Raw genomic sequence first — 17617 nt, forward strand, 5'->3', positions numbered from 1 at the left:
CGGGCTCTTCCTGTGAGCACACAGGAGGGGCAATCAATAGAAAGAGAAGAAAAGAAATATTAATTTAAAAAAGTAAACAGTTCATAAATGCTCTGGATGTAGTAAATAATCACTTATCACCACAGAGACTGTGATACAGAGAAGCTGTAGAAAGGACAAAGGATTTGAAGCCCAAAGACATTTCTTCAATTCAACTAAGTGCTGACCTTGGGCTGAGGGCCTGCCCTCGGGGAGACTGAAGTCCCATAGGGGACAGGTCTCTAACCAGCTGGTTGGAACAACATATGTAAGGGCAGTGGAGACCCAGGGGAGGACAACCTGTCTCACCCCGGAGGCTGAGGTGGACTTACTCGAGGTGGTGACACAAACAGAGACTTGAAGGATAAAGAGCAGTTGGCCAGATTTTTAAAATAAAGGGGAAGTGAAAGGGCATTACAAGAAGAGGCAAAAACATGAGCAAAAGCATGCCGATGAGAAATGGCAAAATGGTGAGCCTGGGAGGAGAGTCGGCTCAGGTCACCAGGGGCTGTGTCCCCCTGCAGGAGGCTGGCACATATGGTTTAGTACCAGGTGGGAAACAGTTCCCCGACAGCCCCTGTTGCTTCCCTTAACTCTTGCACACACCTCTATAAATAGCTCCTTCCTTTAAAAACTTCTTCAGCTATCCCAGCTGAGCATGCCATCTCTGTCTGTTTCCTGCTGGGGCTGTAAAATTTGGATTGAAAAGATGAATAAGAACTTCCTACTGTCCCCAGTGGGCTAGCCATAAGAAAGTCACTTTCTCTCAAAAGAAATCCCCACGTCTAGCCTCTTCAACATCCTTTACATAGCCTCAAGGTGGGCGGTGATGAGCTACAGGGAGCAAAATCGCTTTCAGCTTTTCCTGAAAGAGCTCATGATTTAGTTCAGGAACTAGATACGTAAATTACCTCTCACAAGAAAGGATGAAGGAACTGCCCAGTAGAGGAACCAGCAATGCACTGTGGGTCCATGGGGAAGAAGGTGGTGAATAGTGGCTGGTGATGTCCTGACCCCACGTAGGGAGAGGCAGGGTGATATGTGTATGCATGTTTGGGTTGGGCCATGACATCTAGGGTGGCTCTAGTTAGGGAAAGACAGAGTGAGATGCACATGGAAGATGAGGAGAGAAAGCGAGCCCAGGGCTGTACTACACTCAAAGTATAGACTCTAATGTGTCAGGGATAGAGAGACTGTAAAGGGAGCCGAGCAGGTGACGGATGTCCAGGCAGTCCTGGGGGAGATTCACCTGGTGGAGGCATGAAAGCAAATGGAAACAGTAAGAATGGAGACAAACCAACTGCAATAATACATGTGAGAGATGATTAAATGGAAAAGAAAGGGCAGTCTCCAGAGTTCAGAGGGAGAACTGGCCAGAATAAATACCTGATTCGGTTGTGGGGAACGAGGGGATGAAGAAATCTGAAATCAGATGAGCTTTCCTAGCAGGACAACTGCTGATATCATTAACTGAGGTAGAAAAACACAGCAGGAGGAGCTAGGAATTACAATAAGTTAAATTGGGGGCACATTTCCCTGAGGGTGTTACTTGAGGCCCCCTGGGAGTTTTGGTTCTGGTACTTACCAGTGTTATGATGTACTCAGTTACTCAACTTTTCTCCTCCTCAGTTCTCTCATCTATAAAATGGGTACATCAATATTACTCACCTCATAGGGTTCTATGAGGATTAAAAGATAATGCACGTGAAGAGTTAGCACAGAGCCTGGCACATAGGAGTGCTTGACAAATGTTGTCACAGGGTCATCTCAACAGAGATGGGAGTTTGGAGTTAAAGAGAGAAGCAGAGACAGAGATAGAGATTTGGAAGTTGTCCCCATAAGGAAGGTAGTTGGGCTCTGAGAAGGGCTGAAATCCTTTAGGGAGAAGAGGTAGAGGGAAATGACCAAAGATCTGGGAGCCAAGGATTTGTGGATTTGTTATAAGCAGATCCAGAAGGTCCTGACCTTCCCAAGAGGCCCCAGCTGGTTATTTTTCCAGGGGCCTTTGGTGGGAGGTGCTTCCATCAGTCCAGTAGTGTGCAACCAGGCGGCTGGACATATATGTGTGTGTGTGTGTGTGTGTGTGTATACACACATACACACGAATATATATATATTTTCCCACGAGGCCACATCCTATCACTTCACTCTTTCATTTCTTTATAAAACTTTTTCTTTTTTTTTGCTGTGCAGCCAGGTGCCATGAAAATTCTCACATTTTTGACAAAAATATTTTAGTCACCTTCTCTAGACACGACACACCTTTTGTCTAATACCTTAGCCCCTAGCAGCCTGGACTTGGAGAGGATTAGGATCAAAACTCTGGAAGAAAGGCAAGGATTGAGGTTGGGAGAGTTGTAGTACAAACTGGAGCAAGACGCAAAGTGTGGGCTGTGTGTTAGCAATGCAGGTTCCCAGGGCCCACCCACAAAGATCCTAACAAGTGATTACTATGTGCATTAACGTTGGCTAGCTAATGGACTAGAAGGATGGGTTCCAGAGGCTACTACCATTAACAAAGATGCCAGTATACAGAATCAGAAATAAAGAGAACCTTTTGTCTCTACAGAGAGACTAAAGGGGTGGTGGTGGTTAGAAACAATATTATTTTTTAGACTATATTCTTTTCTTTTGTCCTATGATTCTTTTCTGTTGTCTAATATAGGATTTTGTGTATGTTTTAATTGAAATCCTTTGTTCAACTGTTTGTGATGCTGGTGGGCCATGAATAAGGGAGGAAGTTCCAGGTTTTCTGGAAGTTGTGGGTCCACTCTTTTCTAGCCCTGTGGGCTCTGGGGTCTCTGCAGCCTATGCCTGTCTTGGCCACGGCAGGTTGCACATCAGCAACGTTGGCCTCTGAGCGCTGGGGCGCATCTTGCTACCCCATGTCAGTGTTCTAATGTTCCTGACGGTGAGCCTAGGTTCTCTTGTGTCTATCCATCACAGTCTTTGCCTTCCTCTTTCGATGCGACCACAGGTTACGTGAAAGCATTTTGCCCCAGCTTCTCTGCCTACTACTTTGGTTCCCTGTTGGAATGCAGGCCTATCCTGAGCTTCATTCACCTGGGTTGGGACCCTGACATCCATCTTGACCTTTGCAGATCCTTTCAACCAGAGGACTAGCTTCTATTTCTTGTACCTCTAACCACAGGCTAGGGTCTTATTACAAACTGACTGATGATGAAGATCCACAGGAATCTTTCTGTCCTGACTTTGAGTTTTGCCTGCTTCCTGGAAGGAAGTCCACTAAAATTTGGTACTATGATCCACGCACATCTATACGTTTTTGTTTTTGTTTCTCAGTTAGTTCTTCAACAACCCAAGGAGTAGGTATCATCCTCAGTTTTATATAGGAAGGAAGTGGGGCTCACAGAGGTTAAGTAACTTGCCCAAAGTCACACAACTACCGAGGGCATATAGATGAAGATTCTGGTCCAGATCTTCATCACTCCAGAACTCATGTTCTTTCTTCCATAATACAATGGCTATCCTGCTGTTGCTGTTCCCACCTGCGTTTACCATGATGCTTGAGATCTTACAGCAAGTGATCTGGCTGCCTTTTTTGGGGTCAAACTGCAGCTTGGTTTGTTTTCCCAAGTGCCTGTGGCATCTGCATCAGGCTTCCTCTTCTTCCTCCCTACCAGACTCTTTGCCTGAGCCTGCCCAAGTCACAAAGTAGCAGGTACTGGCAGGCTGATTACTTCTACACTCCCAGTTCCTCCTCATCTTGATCCACAGTATGTTGAGGCCTCTTTACCATGAAGCTAATGAAACTCAAGCTTTAGGGTCCCTCCCTTGCATGGGCCCCTGAGAAGATCTTAGCAGTATGGGCACATGGTCATGAGGTGTTGTAAGAGTTTCAAAAGTAAGATATTTTAACTGCAGTCAAGACCACCTAATCTTCCCACTTGGCCTTCCCCTCCGTTACACTTCCCATCCAGTCTGGAAGAGTGGAGTGCTGGAGTGACCATGGGCATTTTAGGATCTGACTAAGGGGGACATTTAATCTGGTTTTGCAGTAATATAGTTGCATGGTTCTGAGCCACTTCTGTTCATGCTTAAGTTATTGCTAGTGGTCCTAGTATAGGAATAGTCTCCAGCAATACATTTTCCATTCACTGTGCCATCTCACCTGGCATTGGAGCATGAAGGTATAGATATAGAGGTTATACTATGATATGAACATGGCCTGTGGCACTCAGCACTGGAAGATTTTGGTATTGGAACAGAAACAAGGTTTGACTGTATGAACACAGAGATGGGTCTGAGGAAGCAGAAAGTTCCTCCAAATCTGATAGCTCACATATGAAGGAAACATGATGGAGTTTTCCCAGATTTGACAACAATTCTAACAATTTACATGACACTAACAATGACAAGTTGCAAAGCTGAAAGAATCTTTTCTAAACTACCAATAATATAAACAAGTTTCAGCCAACTATGTTCAGAAGAAAAATTGAGTAATCTTTCTATTCTCTCTATAGAAAATAACATTACAAAATGGTTATATGAAGTGGTGATCAGAAAGTAAGCAAAAAATATAGAGAAAAAGTATTAAAGAGGTCTGTCAAACAGTTAATTAAAATATTGTATTTTTCTGGATTTTGTTAGCTTTTCAAAATTTGTAATGTGCTATGATTATGTTCTTTTCTCATTATTTCATAAATATTCAATTTCATACTTTTGAATTAATAATTTTGTATTATTTTTCTTAAAGAAGACCCCCAAAACTGCATAAGTTTCAGGCCCCACAAAGCCTGGATCCTCTCCTGATAATGGTATTTGAAAAGAGCTGTTATGACATGTAAAACGTTGGCAAGTTTTTTATTTTTTAAAATTTTGTGGTTCTTGTTTTTCTCTTTCCCTTGGGAAGTTGAATGGTTCAAATGAGGTGCAAATCCCTGTCCTTTGCCTTCCTGGCACCAACTGTAAACCGGCATCTCCATGTAGGTATTAGCATTTAAGCAGAGAGAATGACATCAGAGATTGAAAGAGTTAGAGAAACCTCTTGCATGTAGGGCAAGGAACTGGAAAAGAATGCAAATCTGTTCTCAAAATGTCTATTAATTACATATATACATGATAAACAAAATGTCTAATATTTAACTTTTGAATTCCTGAGAAAAACCCTGGAATACAAAGAAATGAAATCATTCCAACTTCAACGAAGTCCACCAATATTGTCCTTGTTAATTAACACATACAGAGCCATGTATAATATTCACAGAGGGAAAAAAGACGGAACGAGCACATTTGATTATCTCAGTTATGAAACTATGTGGATGGAGTTTCCAAAAATAAGATTTTTATTGCTGGAGATGATTTCCCCTACTATTTGGTTTAATCATTTTCAGGTTAAATGAATGGATGGACAAATGGAAAATAACATAACACTAATTTGAACATCAAAACTTGATTAATGATGGAAAAATCAGCATTGTTTTCACTGATGATTAAAGTGAACAAACCAAAGACAAACTTAAATAATGTTTTTATGTTAAATTGTGATGAAGCGGATCCATAATAAAATAAATGCTCTGAAACCTCAACTGGAAAGAGAAAGCTATGAAACCTACTAATTTTTTTAGCTAAATGAAAACAACTTTTATATATAATGCATATTAAATTCATGTGGATCGGAATGAGGTAAGGAAAATATTTCAGTTATGAGGACTGGCTTTCATTCTATACTTGAGGCTCTTCTTGTAAGCCTCATTCTGTTTGTTCAGACACAAGGGCTTTTTCACATCTTTATCAAACCCGAATGTCTAGAAACAGGAATGCAGGCTTTCATAGTTCAGGAGGATTTAAAAAGAGAACTAGGTGATGTCATGAATAGGAACCACATTAGAAGATGAAAAGTAGGAGTTTAACACCAAAAGAGACCTCCCCCACTGTCTGATGTGGATGCAGATGAAACTGGCCCACTCTTGTCTCTTTGGTGTGGTCATGTTCACTTGCTGATGTGGTCCAGGCATATTCCTCCCAGCCTGCTCCACCTTGCTACCCTTCACAAGTTCCCTGCCCATGAGTCTCTTCCATTTCTACTCTCCTGGCCACCACTCTGATTTTGATTCTTATCCTTAAACATTTGATGCATTATCCTAAGTAGAAAAAGAATTTTTTCCTTGCCATCTCTCTCAAGTTCTTCTCTTGCATCGTATCTGCGGTCTGACAACCCAGAATGCACCTGACGACATCATCATGAAGTGATGTAGGAGATGCAGTTACGTCATCTCTCGCACCACAGAGAGGGAAGGGAAAGCTGCAAGGGGCCCTCCCCACTGCCAGCCAACTGTCAAGAAATAGCCTGCAGGCCAGACTGCTAGGGCAAAATGTCATGACAATAGTTCCACCAGTGTGGGAATGTCTAAGTCACGTGTGATATAACCACATTTATGCATCATTTAAAATGACTGAGGTGGAACTATATGTATGAAAATGGATAAACCTCCAAGACATACTAGTGAGAAAAAAGTTTCAGAATGGTTGCATTTACTACAATGTAAGTTTTCTGAGGGCAAGGATCTTCGTTTCATCCAGAATTCAATTGCTGGCATGTAGAGAAGTTCTAGCACAGAATAGGCACGTAAACATTTGCTGAATATTGAATGAATGAATAAACTTATGGAAAAACATAAAAATATATTCACATTAAATAACACTACACATTTTCTATGGATTTATTATATAAAGAAAAATATGTGTATATATATATAAAATAAATACAAAAATATTTCTATTATTTATATATCTTAATATATAAATAAAATACACAAAATATATGTAACAAATATAAATATATTTATATATATTTATTATTTATATTTATATATTTACATATATTAAAATATAAAAATATATTTTAAATAATATATAAATATATAAAATGTTATATATTATAAACATTTATTATTTATATATTTTGAATTATATATTTATATATAAATATGTATACACATATGCATATATGTAAGTGTATATATATATATGTGTGTGTGGTATTTAAGGAAAAAGGAAAGGAAATGATCTCATATACACAGTTCTAACTGGGGAGGTGGGGATTGGGAGATTGGTGTGGGCTGTCAAAGGAAACAGTATTATTTGTAAGGTTTTAATTTTTTAAAGAAAAATATGTGCAAATATTACTTGTATAATTAAAAATTAAAAGGGTTCTGGTATCATTTTTGCTAAGGCATGTGCGTGAGCGGCCACACGTGACGCAGACTCATCTTGCAGAACCCTTCCAGCAGCTGCACGCAGCAGAGTTGGGGTCCATGTTGGTAATGCACTCCCCAGATTCCTCCGTCAGTCACCAGGGAGTCAGCTGACTGTGGCTGGCTCCCTGAGCCCTTCCTGGCCTCTCTAATCCCAGGCGTCAATGCCCAGTTAAATGACAGCTGTACCTAATTTGGAGTGAGCCCTGGGAGGAGAGGAAGGTAACAGCAGCAACATTTCCTTTCTGAGCAGCAAAGGAAGGCCTCAAAAACAGGCCCCCACCGCTGCAGTACCCGACCCACTCGCGTTGTCTCCTCAGGTTACCTCTGTTTATCTCAGCTAAGAAAGGAGTTGGCCAAATGAAACACACTAAGGTAGAATGATGGATGTTTCTAGCTTAATCTTTTTTCTTTTTTTAGCTTAATCTTTTTTAAGGTTGTTATTTCATTTGCCCAAATGAAACTACGATGGAGGCAAGTTCAAACTTAGGGGAGAAGGAGGACATTTTGGGCAGAGCATTCCCAGCCCCCACCAGACGTCTTTACTGTTAGGGATCAGGAGAAGATGGAGGAGACAGAGTTCTATGGAGACTCCAGGCTGCAGTGGGATCGGCTGACTATCTTGCACTTAGCCTTTGGCAGCTTTGGCGTGTGACAGTGAATGACATGGATTGAAGGGAGCTCCTCTCTCTGGACATGTCAGATACCATCTACGGCACTGTCACCTGCCTACACTTGGCGAAAAATGGGGTCTTAAACCCAGGGGTCAGGCTTCTGTCAAGACTATTCCACCAAAATGGTTAATTTGACCACCAAAGCAATCAGTCTGGGGATAATGAGGTCCTGTGGGTTCTGTTTACTCGTGGCAAGAACTGATTATTTCACACGGCATATGTAATTAAAATGGAAGGGGTAATGGGCGATGAAGTTATGAAATGAATACAGTAACCAATTAGGTTTTTACTTCTGCTTAAAAACTTTAAAAGCCTATCTATTGTATATCCAAGCAAACATAATCAGTTTAACAGACATTGACGAGTTCTGAGAGAGCAATAGACCGCTATACCCTATCTCCCTGTAGGACATTGTCAAAAAACGGTCTTGGGCCTTAGCGAGAAAATCACAGAAAAACCTCACATTAGGCAGAGCATCACTTTTCCATTATCTCATACATACCAAATGCTATTCTGATCCTGCCTGTGTTTACAGAATAAAGTGGGTCAAAGGAATTCATTGAGATCATAAAGGGCAAGAGAAATGCTAGAGGATAGCAACCCAGTAGCTGCTAGACTTAATGGAATGGAAAAAAATTGAAATTTAACCTATGAGTCAGTAAATCAACCATTTAGATAGTTCTGGACCAGTAAGTATGGCAGGACATTTGTTTAATTTAGCAGAGACTAAGAGGACTAGGACGGGATGTACCAGAACAGCATGAAAGATGAAAGAGTTGATGTGCATGCATGTGTGTGGTGTGCGGTGCGTGTGTGCTGGGTGTTGTGTGTGTGCTGTATTGTGTATCTGTGGTGTGTACACATGAAAGCATATGTACATGCACATATATTTGCACAGCTGGGACTGATGGAAATGATTTAGAGTCACTCCGTGTTATCTAAGTGATGAGCACTGCAGATTAATGGCTGAAAAGGCTCAATTGCTCTTTCTCATGTCATATCAGTGGACTGTAAAATACTGAGATGACATAGCTCACTGAGAGTTTTACTGTAATAGGGGAGAATGATTGAGCAACATAGTACTTGAAATATGAAGTACTCTACTATAGTCTTGTAAAAAGAATATGGCAGGCATTACCATGTGATCACTACTATAAATTTCTACTGAAAGAAAAAGAAAAAGATACCATGCATACATTCAAAGTCCAGACAGTGCTTACACCTCAGTTAGATCACTGTTTGGTAACGTGACCTGAAGGGTGAACCAATTGTACAGGGCACTTCTTGGAAGGATCATTGTCTGACACCCATTAAACTCTTGCGGGTGAGGTCACTCATATGCTGCAAAATGTCAGTCCAACCGTCCAAATAGTAAATGTTGAGCTTTCAGAGAAATAAAATTCCTAAAATAAGATATGAAAACACATCTCAACAGCACAGCTGGAGAGGAGAACTTCATCATCGAAAAACTCAGGGTAGCCTTGAGTTGATTTTAACGTGCAGTGAAGATGGGAAAACTACAGTGTTAAATGTTAATATTTACTTACTATATCTGTCTACTTCACAAAAGCATGTGGCATCATGCACAGAACTGAGCTCTGGAAGCTTCTAAGTCTGGACGTCTTGAGAAGTTCATAAACGTCCACAAGCTATCCTGACTGCATGGGGGGTCAAGTTAGAGCAGAGAGTATTGCACTGGGAGAAAGTAGTATACACAATAGTTCTATTTTGGTTTGTCAGCTTGGGGGAACTAGATATTTCTGGGCATCTGAAAAACTTCCAATGAAATAAGCCATATTATTAATGAAATTATTGGTTACAAAACTTATTTCCTAAAATAACCAAAAACAAATGACTGGGCTCTAGGAACACAGTCACGACAAGATATGGAGTTTATCATGCCATGGTTTGAGCCAGTCCTAGGCACTGACAATAAATCTGAAGAATAAATAGCTGGATAAGTACCACATAAACTCTACATATAGCAAAAAATGTTCATGGCGACACTGCCATCAGTGTTCTACAGAGCACAAGCACCCTGCGAGATGTTGACAGGCATTCGGAGGCAAAAGTTTGAGAAACACTATGCACTCCAACTCCCCTGCGTCCCTCCTAGGTTCGACACCTGGAATTCTCCCAGTCCAGGAAGAAAGAGATGAGGGGCAGAGTACAGAAAGCTGCAGTGTTTGGTGCTAATATGACATGAAGATCGACTCTACCTCCTCCCTCACCTCCCCAAAAACGCCAACCCCGCAGCAGTCCAGCACGCTCATGAACTTACACAGACCTCCCTATTCCTCTTCTGGAGCAGCTCCCTAAAGGAAACATCACAACAAAGAAAAGGGCCAGGGATGGTGTCATCAGATAAAATATAGGATTTCCCAGTTAAATTTGAATTTTGGATAAATAATGAATAACTTTTTAGTATAAATATGTCCCAAAAATTGAATGGGACCCACTTCTGTTAAAAAATAAAATTGGTTGTTCATCTTAAATTCAAATTTAACTGAGTGTCCTCTATTTTTATTTTCTAAATCTGGTAGCCCCAGCCAGAAGGTATATATACCTCTTCTTTCTGTTGTAGAACAGTGCTCAACACAACCCAACTTCATGAGGGTCAAGATGTTCAGAAAATGGATGGCTGCAGGATTCCCAAGAAATCTCTGTTTGCCAGAATGAAGTAGAATAACCGAAAGCAAAGAACTGAACAGATTCATGGAAGCACAGCTTCAACGAATGTAGCGTGACTAGATTAGGGAACCAGAAGATGAGGAGACAACTCAGCCTGAAAGGCAGCTTGGAGGGGTGCAGTAGCGTTTCTGAGCAAAGGTTTCTGGCTGAGGGAGGTTAAGAGGCAGCGTAACAGGTGACAAAGGGCTTTTCAAACAATGACTGAGGTTCTAATCAGAAGACAAACTTTGCTCGTGTGCAGTGGAGAGCGGCTTACCGTTTCCAAGGTGGCCTTTCACTCACCCCCACCCCCATCATATATACTGATTGTAGTAAACATTAATAACATAATCACAAACAAGAAAACCAGCTAAACCTAACCGTAGTAGCAGCACAGTGGTGAATTCTGGCTTGGGCTGTCAGAGCAATTGATAGATGCTCTAGAAAGATCACGTCCTGGGCTCCAAATAAAGTCAGGGTTCATCTATCATGTTTCCAAAATACATTTCCTACTGAACACACTGACAGAAACCATTTTCATCTTTGTTGGTATAAATCCCAGAAAATCGTATTTGAAAAAGGAAGCGCTGATGAAATCCTCAAACTCCAGGATGAAGGCAAACGCTCAGTGTATTTATTGTCTCTCACGGCATTGCATCTCAGTGCAAACGCTCATGCAGCTCAGTGCAATTGTTGTCTCTCATGGCATTGCATCTCAGTGCAAACGCTCATGCAGCTCAGTGCAATTATTGTCTCTCATGGCATTGCATCTCAGTGCAAACGCTCATGCAGCTCAGTGCAATTATTGTCTCTCATGGCATTGCATCTCAGTGCAAACGCTCATGCAGCTCAGTGCAATTATTGTCTCTCATGGCATTGCATCTCAGTGCAAACGCTCATGCAGCTCAGTGCAATTATTGTCTCTCATGGCATTGCATCTCAGTGCAAACGCTCATGCAGCTCAGTGCAATTATTGTCTCTTATTGCAGGGTGAAGCCTGGTTATATTACGGCCACAGGGAAGTAACAGTTAAAATTGTCACACAGGAGCTTTAGGGATTCTCAGCTCTGTGCTTGACCCGAGTCAAACAGACCAGAAAAAGAGTCTCCTTGATTCAATTCTGTTTCTCCTGCTTTAGTGTCTCCGCGTTACCTCCAGAGGGGGCTCTGAGGAGGCTTCTGAACAGTGAAGGTGTATTTAGGAGCTTACAATTTAGGAAACACAATACCACATTTATAAATATCTGACTTAGGAACAACTCACATCTACAAAGCCACAAAACCACTACCTACTAGCGCTGATGCAGGAGTAGTCCCCAGGTCGGTGTCCCCACCCCTAGGAGAGCTGCTGCTGCTGCTGGAATCCACCAGGGCTCCAGCAAGAGGTGAGCATGTGGGTCTCATACCAACTGTCCCCTCACAACGCAGGGACAACTCTACCCAAGAGAGAATTTCGGCTCTTCTCTAAACTTTTCCATGCTGTATCTCTGTCCTAGCCTCCACAGGGTCCTGTGATTTCACTGGGAGTGGAACATTCCAGAAGCCAGCTATCTTTTCCCCCACTCCCATTCCAACACATCAGCCAGGGAGAGTTCATTTCAAAGGGAACTCTCAGAAGCATATCATTTAAAAACTAATAAGAGACTGAGTGTGCTATACTTACCAGGCTGCAGCCTCAGGATAATCAATCTTACCATGACTTTTATCCCTGTCATCTTCGGCCACCCACAAAATGCAAGCCCCTCCAGGCAACTGTCATCTCAAGTATTCTTCTTCTTCTTTTTTTTTTTTTTTGAGGAAGATTAGCCCTGAGCTAACATCTGCTGCCAATCCTCCTCTTTTTGCTGAGGAAGCCTGGCCCTGAGCTAACATCCATGCCCATCTTCCTCTACTTTATATGTGGGACGCCTACCACAGCGTGGCGTGCCAAGCAGTGCCATGTCCACACCCGGGATCTGAACTGGCAAACCCCGGGCTGCAGAGAAGCGGAACGTGAGAACTTAACCACTGCGCCACCAGGCCGGCCCTCATGTATTATTCTTTACTTCCTTGTCCTACCTCTGTCTCATCCCACCCCTTCCTCCTTCCACTCCTGGCTTCCCTAAGAAATTGTCCTTCTCGGCTCTCTGGACCCACATTCCACTGTTAAACTCTTCTGTGTGCTCAGTGTTTTCATGGAACACCCCCTTTGGCTCTTTCTCTTCACTGAAATCTGACTTTCCGCTCAAGAATACTGCCTTCTCTGTGCCGTCTCAAGTGGAAGGTGTTCATTCTCCTACAATGTAAATACCCGAAGGGCCAGAGACAATGCGGGCCTTCTTCTGCCTCCCTGATACCATTTCAAAATCACTGTGGTTCTTTTTTAAAACCAAGGCCCAAACTTTTCCTCCTTTGTGATCTGTACCATTTGGTCCTACTACCCACTCTCTCTGATGCTGTAACTTAAAGCTACTTGGTATATATTGGCCTAATGAGTGAACAAACCACCCAGGTACCCCAAGCAGATTTGGGCTCCCACCTCACAGTTTTCCTTTCTGCCCATTTCCTGTTAACATCCTGAATGACTTCAACACCCACAAAGAAACTCCACTTAAAAACCCTAGCCTCAAAATTCCTTAAGCTCCCTGGCGTGTGTGGCCATTCCCATCTCACTGCCTTACCTCCTGCTCTTCATTCGGGTACAGTGAGCTTTCTGCCTGCACATTCTTTGAAATTGCTTTGGCAAAGGTCACTGATCACTTCCCATTCGATCCAAGAGACTCTTTGTAGTTCTCACCTTACTTGACCACTCTGCAACCTCCAGTACTGTTAACCACATCCATTCTCCTTGAAACTCAGTCTCTAGCCCGGCTCCTGAGATCTCACTCTCTCTGGCTCTCTCTTGCCTTTCACAGTTCTTCCTTGCTGATTCTTCTGCCTCAGCCTATACCGTCAAGACCGAGGCTCCTAAGTGTTCTGCTTTTGGTCCTTTTTTCGTTGCTACCCATCTCACTGGACCACCTTATCTACTATCACGGCTATAAGTCAATGATATATCCGTATCTCTAAATAACTCCTTGCCCTAGGCACTAAAGCTATGTATTTACCAGCTTAGATACCCCCATCTCATATTCATTCTCAACATATCCATAATTTAACTAATAAACTCTCCCTCCAAACCTCCTTCCCTTCATGTATTCACTGCCTTGGTATATGGCACCATATCTACTCAAAAACCTGGGAGAAATTCTAGATTTTTTTCATCTCACCCATGTGCTAATCAGTCACAAATAAGTTCTTCTTCTTACGTACCTCTAACATTTTTCTCATCTTTTTAATCCCCACTGTGGCTGGCTTGGTTCAGGCCCTTCTTACCTTGACCGCTGCTACAACATCCGATCCACCTTCCCTCCACTTTCAAATTAACTCAGCACATTGCTATCAGTAATCTCTCTTTAACAGAAATCCAACCATGTTACTCTCCTATGAAAAAGCTATAATGGCTCCCCACTGACAACAAAATAAAGTTCTAAATTTGGAAGCATGGCTTTTAAGCTTCTCATGAGCTGGGCCCTCTTTAGCTTTATTTCTTGCTAAACAGTATTGTATCTACACAAACCCTACAATCCAGCCAAACCAAATACTTGCAACATCACAAACACACCTTGTGTTCCACATCCCCATGCCTTTGCTTGAGAAGTTTCCTAGGCATTGGTGGCCTGTTCTTTTCTTCCCTCCTCTATTCATTCTGCCAGACATAAACGTGATTATTCTGAAGATTTTGTTCAAGGACCACCTCTTCCATACAGGTTTCCCTAAACCTACCCAGAAAGAGTTGACCTTTCCTCCTATACACATGTTCACCATAAATCTTCCTCCAGATTTTAAATCCTTTAATAGGCACTGGGTCTCATTCACCTTTTAATCTCCAACACCTAGCACAATGCCTGGTACATAGTTTAAATTCAATGAATGTGTATTAAATGAATTAATAGGAGCCACTTCTCCTGCAGCTAAGGATAGTCCTTCCAGCTTCCCAGAGCCTCAGAGTAAAATGTCTCTAGAGCAGAACATCATCTAGAACAGCACATTGCTTTATGTGTTCTAGAGAGTAAATATATAATTGGTGAAAGAATAATGTTTTATTGCCAAAGTTTGGGCAAGTCTCTGCCTGTGTGTGCATGTGCATACATGCATGCATGTGTATGTGTTTATGTGAGAGAGAGAGAGAGAGAGAGAGAGAAACAGAGAGAAAGAGAGAGAGACAGAGACGGAGTACACCTTCTATTTCCCCTGCTGCCAGCGTGATAGGCCGTGTTCTTGGAATCCCAAGCAAACTACATTTTGTTATTAAAACAATGCTAAAAATAGAGATTAGATTACACAATTCTTCTATTTATTTAGCTTTATGGGTTATATCACTATAGAGTTATATTATGGGCTATAAAGTTATATAATTCATGTAAATTAAGGACTACATTTGTATTCTGGATGTCCTAGAAAAAGTACTACCTGTAGTGGATACTGTGATGTGCCACTCAGAATCCCCTTCAAGAATGAAGGACTTAATCCTCCAGCTGCTGGGAGCATATTCAGAAATTCTTCACTTGTCAATCTTATTTGGGGATTTTCTCATCTGAAAAAACTGCCTTATGTAAAGCCATGCCTCCTTCCAGGGGCAGGCCCATATCCAATGACTGATTATCATGAGGCTAGGAAGGCCCAATCCCCTTGCCTCAACTCGGGACAGCTCCAAAAGGCCAACCCAGCAACCGAGCCCCTCATCAGGTCAGCTGAGGCCTTTGTTGAGACTATTATAGTTCAACTTCTCCCTCTACCAAGTCCTGCATCCTTCCTCTCACTTCTACAGATGTTGGTCCCAAGGGCCCTCCCTAATAAACATCTAGCTCAGATTTTGCTTCCCAGGGAACCCAACCTACTGTTATATGGAAAAATGAAACCTGAGCTCAAAATAATCAATTGAAAATTTAATTTTTGAATGCAATGTTTAATAAAATGAAAATTACCTGTGTTCTGACATAATCTTCATATTTATGATCCTTTATCCTTGAGCCAAAGGAGAGAGTTCCAATGCCCAGGACCATGGTTAACTTTTCTGTTGCATACAAGTAAATTACTTTGAGCAATTGGTCTTCCATGACTACTTGGGTAGGGCATTCTACCAGACCTCAGTGGAGTGTCTTCTTCCAATAATTTTTGAAAGGATGTTTGAGGCTATCCCTCCTATTTGAAGAATTCATTTGCTTAAGCAGGTAATACCCAACCTACTTGAGAGACATAACTAAATAGAAATATAACCTTTCACCCAAAACTTCAGCAAAAGGTGAGAAAAATGGCATTATCCCAGAATATGATTCCTCCTATAACCGGTTCGGGAAAAGGGAATGTTGACCTGCATTTTACCTGTTTTATCTTGGTATTTTAGAGCAATACTCATTCATACTGATGAAAATAAACACATAAGCAAACACGACAAAAAGGAAACCTTTCCCCCTTTCAGGTTCATTCTATCTGGCTATATCTTCCTCTCCCCTCTGCTCCTCACTGTCATCAGCAGACCTCTTTTCTAGTCATTTCACTGAGTACTTAAGTACCAGGTTCGTGATCTTTCTCTACAGATCCAACTCAGAAATTTTAATAGGCAACTTTAATGTCCGTAGGGAATAGGTATCCATTTTACCAAACTACTTTTTGCCTCTTTGATACCTCTAGTTCTTTGAATCCTTCCCATATTTGGAATCTGTGTTCCCCTTCCTGACCATGCTGTCTCCCCCAAACAATCTGGAATTGATGGCTGACTGGACTACAGTTTTGCAGGAACCTTCAACTATCCAGGCCCTTTTCTTGAGCATTCATCATACTGGAAGACAGCTCTATCTACCTATTTATCTCTTCTACTAGATTAAAAATGCCTGAGGTGCTCAGAGATGGTGACTTCCAAAATAGCTAGATAGATAAGGCACACAGGTGTTCATAGATGTCTTCTGAATCCAACCAAATGTCAGAAGTTGAGTCCCATCTAAGGCCATCTTGCTTTCCTTTAGAAAACACATTGACTCTTCTTTGCTTTTTAAGTTTAAAACCGTATTGGGATCACAAAGACTATCAGATAAACATTTGGAAATGAGTGTGAACCTTGATTTTGGACCTAAAGCAGAGATCTATTGTTTCTCCTTTTCTCTATCCTTCTCTTTCTCTTTTTCAAGTATCATTTATTCATCAAATATATAAACCCTTCAAATAGGAGGAATGCCAAATGCATTTCTCGGAGGTAGCACTTGGAGTAAACCTTGGCTAACTGGTCACTACTGTTCTCTGCAGAAGTGAGATTGACTGCAGAGCTACAGAGGAGGCAATGATCCACTTACTATTTCTTTAATTGCATTTATGGGGAAATGCAAAGATGAAAGTGTAGTCATTTCCAAAAGGGAGGGTGAGATGGGTCATGAGAGATTGGAAAAGAAGAGGTGGGCTACAGGTGGGCTGAGGTCTACAACAAAGTAAGATGGAAAGGATCTTAGAAAATCTAATCTTTATTCTTTGTCTCTGGTTGTTTTATGGGTGAGTTTTGCCTCCTTCAACTTCTCTTTGAGCTTTTCTTTTCAACTTGGTGGAGGTTTGGGTATATTAAATCTTTGTAACAGTAGCTTTTGGTCTAGAGAGCAATCCTTTGAGCCACAGTAAAGCAAACTCAAGGAACTGACTTAAAGTTTGAAGCAGATCACAGTGAAGTGCCAGCTCCCCTGTTCTCTTGTGTGTGCATGTAGCTGCATCCTCGGTGTCAGGAGAACTTAGAAAACTGAGAAGCAGGAGAAGAAACAGAGTTGTCCTTTATGCCATGAACAATTATTGTGGGCTTCCTGCATAATCTCTCTTCATGGTCCTTGCCTCTTCTCTGTTTCCATTACTCCCACCTCAGGCTATCATGCTATCGCCTAAACCATTTGCTCGAGCGTCCAAGAGCCTCATCTCCAATATACCCTAGAGGTGTCTTCCAGAAATACCTCCCCAGAGCTCAACTATCACCATGCCTGCTCTG

The 17617-nt window shown here is 41.8% G+C and overlaps 1 protein-coding gene across 6 annotated transcripts in view; it reads right to left on the reverse strand.

Moving 5' to 3' along the window:
• KIF6 (kinesin family member 6) overlaps nucleotides 1-17617 on the reverse strand; it is a 371457-nt gene that overhangs the window by 157340 nt on the left and 196500 nt on the right. The window lies entirely within an intron of this gene.

Source organism: Equus caballus, chromosome 20 (genome assembly GCF_041296265.1).
Source record: "Equus caballus isolate H_3958 breed thoroughbred chromosome 20, TB-T2T, whole genome shotgun sequence".
Classification (NCBI taxonomy): domain Eukaryota; kingdom Metazoa; phylum Chordata; class Mammalia; order Perissodactyla; family Equidae; genus Equus; species Equus caballus.